Below are 10,519 nucleotides of genomic sequence, written 5' to 3'. Positions count from 1 at the left end.
GGTTCTTTGCAGTCTGAAACCTAAAGGTACGACATATAGACGATCTGAATCCTAAAAGCATAAATCTCCGTGGCCATTAAGAGATGATGGCTTCCGTGCTGGGATTTCATAGGTACTGACTGGATTGCTGGCGCTATTGAAGCAATGCACTGCGGCCCCGCCGCGGCATCTAGGCATCCGATCGTTGTTTGCTAATTATGTCTACGCATCTTGACCTAATCAAGGTACAACAATATACAAGCTCCACTCTTATGAATTAAGATTGATTACTGTATTTATATGTTTACTGATGACCTATACAATTTACTTACGTAGAAGACAAAGATCATATATTTATCAACTGATGTAAGACTATTAACTAATTATTCCTTTTTGTGGATGATTTTCACTGCGATAACAAACAGATCATGAGCCTTATCATGTTATGTCCCCTTTGCCCCCCCCCCCTATGTCGACATCCTGGCTCCGCCCCTGTTTCCAGGGGCGGAGACAGGGGGTGCGAGCAGGGGTCAGACACCCCCCGTCGCTTCACCCTCCTATGGAGTTATGGAAACTACTATATACGTATAAGTTGGCAGCATGCATTTAATTAGCACTAATTAGAGATTAAGACCAACAGATATACACGGCCCAATAAAAAGGAAAGACCTATTTGGACATATGGCCATGTACGTACCTATGAGGCCCTAGGCCATTGCTACGTCTCGAGCTAGCGTTGGTTTTCCCCGAAGAGGAGAGGGTGATGCAGCACAATAGCGTAAGTATTTCCCTCAGTTTTTGAGAACCAAGGTATCAATCCAGTAGGAGGTCACGCGCAAGTCCCTCGTACCTACACAAAACGGTGGCAACTCGCAACCAACACTTAGGGGTTGTCAATCCCTTCACGGTCACTTACGAGAGTGAGATCTGATAGAGATAATATTTTTGGTATTTTTGGTATAAAGATGCAAAGTGAAAAGTAAAAGCAAAACAAGTAAAATAAAGTAATGGAGATTGATATGCTGAGAATAGACCCGGGGGCCATAGGTTTCACTAGTGGCTTCTCTCAAGAGCATAGATATTCTACGGTGGGTGAACAAATTACTGTTGAGCAATTGATAGAATTGAGCATAGTTATGAGGTTATCTAGGTATGATCATGTATATAGGCATCACGTCCGTGACAAGTAGACCAACTCCTGCTTGCATCTACTACCATTACTCCACTCATCGACCGCTATCCATCATGCATCTAGAGTATTAAGTTAAAAACAGAGTAACGCCTTAAGCAAGATGACATGATGTAGAGGAATAAATTCATGCAATATGATAAATACCCCATCTTGTTATCCTCGATGGCAACAATACAATACGTGCCTTGCAACTCTTTCTGTCACTGAGTAAGGACACCGCAAGATTGAACCCAAAGCTAAGCACTTCTCCCATTGCAAGAACTACCAATCTAGTTGGCCAAACCAAACGGATAATTCGAAGAGACTTGCAAAGATAACTCAATCATACATAAAAGAATTCAGAGAAGATTCAAATATTATTCATAGATAAGTTGGATCATAAACCCACAATTCATCGGTCTCAACAAACACACCGCAAAAAGAAGATTGCATCGAATAGATCTCCACGAGAGAGGGGGAGAACATTGTATTGAGATCCAAAAAGAGAGAAGAAGCCATCTAGCTACTAGCTATGGACCCGAAGGTCTGAAGTAAACTACTCACACTTCATCGGAAGGGCTATGGTGTTGATGTAGAAGCCCTCGGTGATGGATGCCCTCTCCGGCGGAGCTCCGGAACAGGCCCCAAGATGGGATCTCGTGGATACAGGAAGTTGCGGAGGTGGAATTAGGTTTTTGGCTCCGTCTCTGGTCTAATGGGGGTACGTAGGTATATATAGGAGGAAGGAGCACGTCGGTGGAGCTCCGAGGGGCCCACGAGGCAGGGGGGCGCGCCCAGGGGGGGGGGGCGCCCTCCACCCTCGTGACCTCCCCGGAAACTTCTTGGAGTAGGGTCCAAGTCTCCTGGATCACGTTCTGTGAGAAGATCACGTTCCCGAAGGTTTTATTCCATTTGTACTCCGTTTGATATTCTGTTTCCTCGAAATACTGAAATAGGCAAAAAAACAGCAATTCTGGGCTGGGCCTCCGGTTAATAGGTTAGTCACAAAAATAATATAAAAGTGGAAAATAAAGCCCAATATAGTCCAAAACAGTAGATAAAGTAGCATGGAGCAATAAAAAAATTATAGATACGTTGGAGACGTATCACGCATCCCCAAGCTTAATTCTTGCTCGTCCTCGAGTAGGTAAATGATAAAAAGAGAATTTTTGATGCGGAGTGATACTTTGGCATAATTTGAATGTAAATCTTCTTAATCATGGTATGAATATTCAGATCCGAAAGGTTCAAGACAAAAGTTCATATTGACATAAAAATGATAATACTTCAAGCATACTAATCAAACAATTATGTCATCTCAAAATAACATGGCCAAAGGAAGTTCATCCCTACAAAATCATATAGTTAGGCTATGCTTCATTTTCGTCACACAAAGATGTTCCCAACTTCTATACCCTCAATGACAAGCCAAGCAATTGTTTCATACTCAAATAATCTCAAACTTTTTCAACCTTCACGCAATACATGAGCGCGAGCCATGGACATAGCACTATGGGTGGTATAGAATATGATGATGGGGATTGTGTGGAGAAGACAAAAAAAGGAGAAAGTCTCACATCAATGAGGCTAATCAATGAGCTATGGAGATGCCCATCAATTGATGTTAATGCAAGGAGTAGGGATTGCCATGCAACGGATGCACTAGAGCTAAGAATGCTCAACAAAAAAAAACTAGTGGGTGTGCATCCAACTTGCTTGCTTATGAAGACCTAGGGCATTTTGAGGAAGCCCATCGTTGGAATATACAAGCCAAGTTCTATAATGAAAAAGTCCCACTAGTATGAACAAGACAACTTATGAGACTCACTATATGAAAAATCATGGTGCTACTTTGAAGCACAATATATGAGACTCACTACATGAAGAACAAGGTGCTACTTTGAAGCACAAGTGTGGAAAAAGAGATAGTAGCATTGCCCTTTTTATTTTCTCTTTTTTTGGGCCTTTCTTTTTTTTCCTTTCTTTTTGGCCTTTCTCTCTCTTTTTTTAGATTGGGCAATGCTCTAATAATGATGATCATCACACTTCTATTGATTACAACATAATGATTACAACTCGATACTAGAACAAGATATGACTCTATATGAATGCCTCCGGCGGTGTACCGGGATGGTGCAATGAATCAAGAGTGACATGTATGAAAAATAATGCATGGTGGCTTTGCCACAAATACGATGTCAACTACAAGATCATGCAATGGCAATATGACAAAAGTAAAGCATGTGATGATGATGATGATGATGATGATGGAAGTTGCATGGCAATATATCTTGGAATGGCTATGGAAATGCCATGATAGGTAGGTATGGTGACTGTTTTGAGGAAGATATAGGGAGGTTTATGTGTGAAAGAGCGTATCATATCACGGGGTTTGGATGCACCGGCGAAGTTTGCATCAACTCTCAATGTGAGAAAGGGCAATGCACGGTACCGAAGAGGCTAGCAAATGGCGGAAAGGTAAAAGTGCGTATAATCCATGGACTCAACATTAGTCAAAAGAACTCATATACTTATTGCAAAAATTTAGAAGTCATCAAAAATCAAGTACTACGCGCATGCTCCTAGGGGGATAGATTGGTAGGAAAAGACCATCGCTCGTCCCCGACCGCCACTCATAAGGATGCACAAGCCAGGTACACTTCATGTTTCAACTTTGTTACACAACTTTAACCATACGTGCATGCTACGGGACTTACTAACTTCAACACAAGTATTTCTCAAATTCACAACTACTCAACTAGCATGACTATGATATTATCACCTCCATATCTCAAAACAATTATCAAGCATCAAACTTATCTTAGTATTCAACCCACTAAAAAGAAAGTTTCACATATCTTGAATACCAAGTATATTAACATTAAGCAAATTACCATGCTATTAACGACTCTCAAAATAATCTAAGTGAAGCATGAGAGATCAAGTTTCTTTAAAACAATTCACCACCGTGCTCTAAAAGATCTAAGTGAAGCACTAGAGCAAAAATTATCACGCTCAAAAAGATATAAGTGAAGCACATAGAGTAAACTATCAAGCTCAAAAGATATAAGTGAAGCACATAGAGTATTCTAACAAATTTCAATTCATACATGGCTCTCTCAAAAGGTGTGTACAGCAAGGATGATTGTGGTAGACTAACAAGCAAAGACACAAATAATACAAGACGCTCCAAGCAAAACACATATCATGTGGTGAATAAAAATATAGCTCCAAGTAAATTACTGATGGAAGTGGACGAAAGAGGGGATGCCTTCCGGGGCATCCCCAAGCTTTGACATTTTGGTGTCCTTGGATTATCTTGGGGGTGACATGGGCATCCCCAAGCTTAGGCTCTTGCCACTCCTTGTTCCATAATCCATCAAAAGAATTCACCCAAAACTTGAAAACTTCACAACACAAAACTCAATAAAAATCTCGTGAGCTCCGTTAGAGAAAGAAAACAAAAGACTACTTTAAGGTATTGTAGTGAACTTGTTCTTTATTTGTATTGGTGTTAAACCTACTGTATTCCAACTTCTCTATGGTTTATAATCTATTTTACTGACCATAGATTCATCAAAATAAGCAAACAACACACGCAAAACAGAATCTGTCAAAAACAGAACAGTCTGTAGTAATCTGTTAGTAACGCAAACTTCTGGAACCCAAAAACTTCTACCAAAATTAGACGATCTGAGAAATTTGTTTATTGATCAGCAGCAATTGGAATCACTATTTTATCACGTTCTGGTGATTTTTGACAATTCGGGCACTGAGAGCAAAGATTCTGGAAATTACAGCAAGATCAAATAACTATCTTCCAAGAAGATCTAATAGGTTTAACTTGGCACAAACACTAATTAAAAGATAAAACCACATCTAAACAGAATCTAGATGGATTATTTATTCCTAAACAGAACCAAAAACACAAAACACAAAATAAAATTGGGTTGCCTCCCAACAAGCGCTATCGTTTAACGCCCCTAGTTAGGCATAAAAGCAAGGATAGATCTAGGTATTGCCATCTTTAGTAGGCAATCCATAAGTGGCTCTCATGATAGATTCATATGGTAATTTTATTTTCTTTCTAGGAAAGTGTTCCATGCCCTTCTTTAAGGGAAATTGGAATTTAATATTCCCTTCCTTCATATCAATAATTGCACCAATCGTTCTAAGGAAAGGTCTACCAAGAATAATATGACATGAAGGATTGCAATCTATATCAAGAACGATAAAATCTACGGGCACATAATTCCTATTTGCAACAATAAGAACATCATTAATTCTTCCCGTAGGCTTTTTAATAGTGGAATCCGCAAGATGCAAGTTTAGAGAGCAATCATCAAAGTCACAGAAATCTAGCAAATCACACAAAGCTTTGGGGATAGTAGACACACTAGCACCCAAATCACACAAAGCATGAAACTCATAATTTTTAATTTTAATCTTAATTGTAGGTTCCCACTTATCATGGAGTTTTCTAGGGATAGAAACTTTCAACTCAAGCTTTTCTTCATAAGATTGCATTAAGGCGTCAACAATGTGTTCAGTAAAGGCCTTATTTCGACTATAAGCATGAGGAGAATTTAACACGGATTGCAACAAGGAAATACAATCAATTAAAGAGCAATTTTCATAGTTAAATTCCTTGAGATCCAAAATATTGGGTTTAGCAATATCTAGATTTTTATTTCTTTCAATCCCTTTTTTATCAATTTCATCATCAGGATCTAAAAACTCAGAATTCTTAGAACGCCTTCTAGGTAAGGGAAGATCATAATCAGATTCATCAAGATTCATATTGCAAAACAAATATTTAATAGGGGACACATCAATAACTTTTAGATCTTCATCTTGATTTTCATAGTTATTCGGTTTAGCGGCCATCTTATTGACTAAGGTGGCTTGCATATCCGAAATTTCAGCGGTCATTTTTTCAAGATGAGCAATTTGGGCTCTTACACCATCAAATTGTTTGGACATATCATCGAGCTCTTTATTCATATAACTCATAAAACTCTTTTGTTCCTTAAGCTCGTTTCTAAAGAAATTATTATGCTCAAATTGCAAGACCATAAACTTCCTGACATTGTTTTCGATATCTTCTAGCCTTTTAAGGTGAAGATCACCAAAATTAGGTAAGGCCATCGTGACGAACAAGCAAGCAAACTAACACACGAGCAAACAAAAGGAAAAGGGAAAGAGAGGGCGAATAAAACAGTAAGGGTGAAGTGGGGGAGAGGAAAATGAGAGGCAAATGGCAAATAATGTAATGCGAGAGATAGAGATTGTGATGGGTACTTGGTATGTTGACTTTTGCGTAGGCTTCCCCGGCAACGGCGCCAGAAATGGCTCGTTGACGGGAGAGTAAATCTTGACTTGACTTGGCGTAGGCCTCCCCGGCAACGGCGCCAGAAATCCTTCTTGCTACGTCTCGAGCTAGCATTGGTTTTCCCCGAAGAGGAGGGGGTGATACAGCACAATAGCGTAAGTATTTCCCTCAGTTTTTGAGAACCAAGGTATCAATCCAGTAGGAGGTCACGCGCAAGTCTCTCGTACCTGCACAAAACGGTAGCAACTCGCAACCAACGCTTAGGGGTTGTCAATCCCTTCACGGTCACTTACGAGAGTGAGATCTGATAGAGATAATATTTTTGGTATTTTTGGTATAAAGATGCAAAGTGAAAAGTAAAAGCAAAACAAGTAAAATAAAGTAATTGAGATTGATATGATGAGAATAGACCCGGGGGCCATAGGTTTCACTAGTGGCTTCTCTCAAGAGCATAGATATTCTACGGTGGGTGAACAAATTACTGTTGAGCAATTGATAGAATTGAGCATAGTTATGAGGTTATGTAGGTATGATCATGTATATAGGCATCACGTCCGTGACAAGTAGACCGACTCCTGCCTGCATCTACTACTATTACTCCACTCATCGACCGCTATCCAGCATGCATCTAGAGTATTAAGTTAAAAACAGAGTAACGCCTTAAGCAAGATGACATGATCTAGAGGAATAAATTCATGCAATATGATAAATACCCCATCTTGTTATCCTCGATGGCGACAATACAATACGTGCCTTGCAACTCTTTCTGTCACTGAGTAAGGACACCGCAAGATTGAACCCAAAGCTAAGCACTTCTCCCATTGCAAGAACTACCAATCTAGTTGGCCAAACCAAACGGATAATTCGAAGAGACTTGCAAAGATAACTCAATCATACATAAAAGAATTCAGAGAAGATTCAAATATTATTCATAGATAAGTTGGATCATAAACCCACGATTCATCGGTCTCAACAAACTCACTGCAAAAAGAAGATTACATCGAATAGATCTCCATGAGAGAGGGGGAGAACATTGTATTGAGATCCAAAAAGAGAGAAGAAGCCATCTAGCTACTAGCTATGGACCCAAAGGTCTGAATTAAACTACTCACACTTCATCGGAAGGGCTATGGTGTTGATGTAGAAGCCCTCCATGATGGATGCCCTCTCCGGCGGAGCTCCGGAACAGGCCCCAAGATGGGATCTTGTGGATACAGGAAGTTGCGACGGTGGAATTAGGTTTTTGGCTCTGTCTCTGGTCTAATGGGGGTACGTAGGTATATATAGGAGGAAGGAGCACGTCGGTGGAGCTCCGAGGGGCCCACGAGGCAGGGGGCGCGCCCGGGGGGAGGGGCCCTCCACCCTCGTGACCTCCCCGGAAACTTCTTGGAGTAGGGTCCAAGTCTCCTGGATCACGTTCGGTGAGAAGATCACGTTCCCGAAGATTTTATTCCGTTTGGACTCCGTTTGATATTCCGTTTCCTCAAAATACTGAAATAGGCAAAAAAACAGCAATTCTGGGCTGGGCCTCTGGTTAATAGGTTAGTCCCAAAAATAATATAAAAGTGGAAAATAAAGCCCAATATAGTCCAAAACAGTAGATAAAGTAGCATGGAGCAATCAAAAATTATAGATACGTTGGAGACGTATCAGCCATCTGCATTGGACGAGGGTACAGAGCAGGGATGATTCCTATCTTCTACTCATGCCGTCGCCGCCACGGCCGCCATCTCGCCTGCCAGGAAGGAAACTACCGCGTGAATTGATCGATCTCTGGTTCTTTGCAGTCTGAAACCTGAAGGTACGACATATACACGATCTGAATCCTAAAACCATCAATCTCCGTGGCCCTTAAAAGATGATGGCTTCCGTGTTGGATTTCATAGGTACTGACTGGATTGCTGGCGCTATTGAAGCAATGCACTGCGGCCCCGCCGCGGCATCTAGGCATCCGATCGTTGTTTGCTAATTATGTCTACGCATCTTGACCTAATCAAGGTACAACAATATACAAGCTCCACTCTTATGAATTAAGATTGATTACTGTATTTATATTTTTACTGATGACCTATACAATTTACTTACGTAGAAGACAAAGATCATATATTTATCAAATGATGTAAGACTATTAACTAATTATTCCTTTTTGTGGATGATTTTCACTGCATAACAAACAGATCATGAGCCTTATCATGTTATATTCGTTTTTATTCTACTTTCTTTAAAAGAAAACATGTACTCGACGGGCTGTGCCTTCTATTAGAATAATCTATTATGTCCCCTTCGCCCCCCTATGTCAACATCCTGGCTTCGCCCTTGTGTCCAGGGGCGGAGATAGGGAGGTGCGAGCAGGGGTCAGACACCCCCCGTCGCTTTGCCCCCCTATGGAGTTATGGAAACTACTATATACGTATAAGTTGGCAGCATGCATTTAATTAGCACTAATTAGAGATTAAGACCAACAGATATACACGGTCCAATAAAAAGGAAAGACCTATTTGGACATATGGCCATGTACGTACCTATGAGGCCCTAGGCCATCTGCATTGGACAAGGGTACAGAGCAGGGATGATTCCTATCTTCTACTCATGCCGTCGCTGCCGTCTCGCCTGCCAGGAAGGAAACTACCGTGTGAACTGATCGATCTCTGGTTCTTTGCAGTCTGAAACCTGAAGGTACGACATATACACGATCTAAATCCTAAAAGCATCAATCTCCATGGCCCTTAAAAGATGATGGCTTCTGTGCTGGATTTCATAGGTACTGACTGGATTGCTGGCGCTATTGAAGCAATGCACTGCGGCCCCGCCACGGCATCTAGGCATCCGATCGTTGTTTGCTAATTATGTCTACGCATCTTGACCTAATCAAGGTACAACAATATACAAGCTCCACTCTTATGCATTAAGATTGATTACTGTATTTATATTTTTACTGATGACCTATACAATTTACTTACGTAGAAGACAAAGATCATATATTTATCAAATGATGTAAGACTATTAACTAATTATCCCTTTTTGTGGATGATTTTCACTGCGATAACAAACAGATCATGAGCCTTATCATGTTATATTCGTTTTTATTCTACTTTCTTTAAAAGAAAACGTGTACTCGACGGGCTGTGCCTTCTATTAGAATAATCTATTACATCCCCTTCGCCCCCCCTATGTCGACATCCTGGCTCCGCCCCTGTGTCCAGGGGCGGAGACAGGGGGGTGCGAGTAGGGGTCAGACACCCCCCGTCGCTTCGCCCCCCTATGGAGTTACGGAAACTACTATATACGTATAAATTGGCAGCATGCATTTAATTAGCACTAATTAGAGATTAAGACCAACAGATATACACGGCCCAATAAAAAGGAAAGACCTATTTGGACATATGGCCATGTACGTACCTATGAGGCCCTAGGCCATCTGCATTGGACGAGGGTACAGAGCAGGGATGATTCCTATCTTCTACTCATGCCGTCGCCGCCGCGGCCGCCGTCTCGCCTGCCAGGAAGGAAACTACCGTGTGAATTGATCGATCTCTGGTTCTTTGCAGTCTGAAACCTGAAGGTACGACATATACACGATCTGAATCCTAAAAGCATCAATCTCCGTGGCCCTTAAAAGATGATGACTTCCGTGCTGGATTTCATAGGTACTGACTGGATTGCTGGCGCTATTGAAGCAATGCACTGCGGCCCCGCCATGGCATCTAGGCATCCGATCGTTGTTTGCTAATTATGTCTACGCATCTTGACCTAATCAAGGTACAACAATATACAAGCTCCACTCTTATGAATTAAGATTGATTACTGTATTTATATTTTTACTGATGACCTATACAATTTACTTATGTAGAAGACAAAGATCATATATTTATCAAATGATGTAAGACTATTAACTAATTATCCCTTTTTGTGGATGATTTTCACTGCGATAACAAACAGATCATGAGCCTTATCATGTTAATTATATTCATTTTTATTCTACTTTCTTTAAAAGAAAACGTGTACTCGACGGGCTGTGCCCTTCTATTAGAATAATC

This window comes from Triticum dicoccoides, chromosome 5A (assembly GCF_002162155.2).
Source record: "Triticum dicoccoides isolate Atlit2015 ecotype Zavitan chromosome 5A, WEW_v2.0, whole genome shotgun sequence".
Classification (NCBI taxonomy): domain Eukaryota; kingdom Viridiplantae; phylum Streptophyta; class Magnoliopsida; order Poales; family Poaceae; genus Triticum; species Triticum dicoccoides.
The sequence above is the reverse complement of the archived record's forward strand: the minus strand, read 5'-3'. Positions refer to the sequence as shown.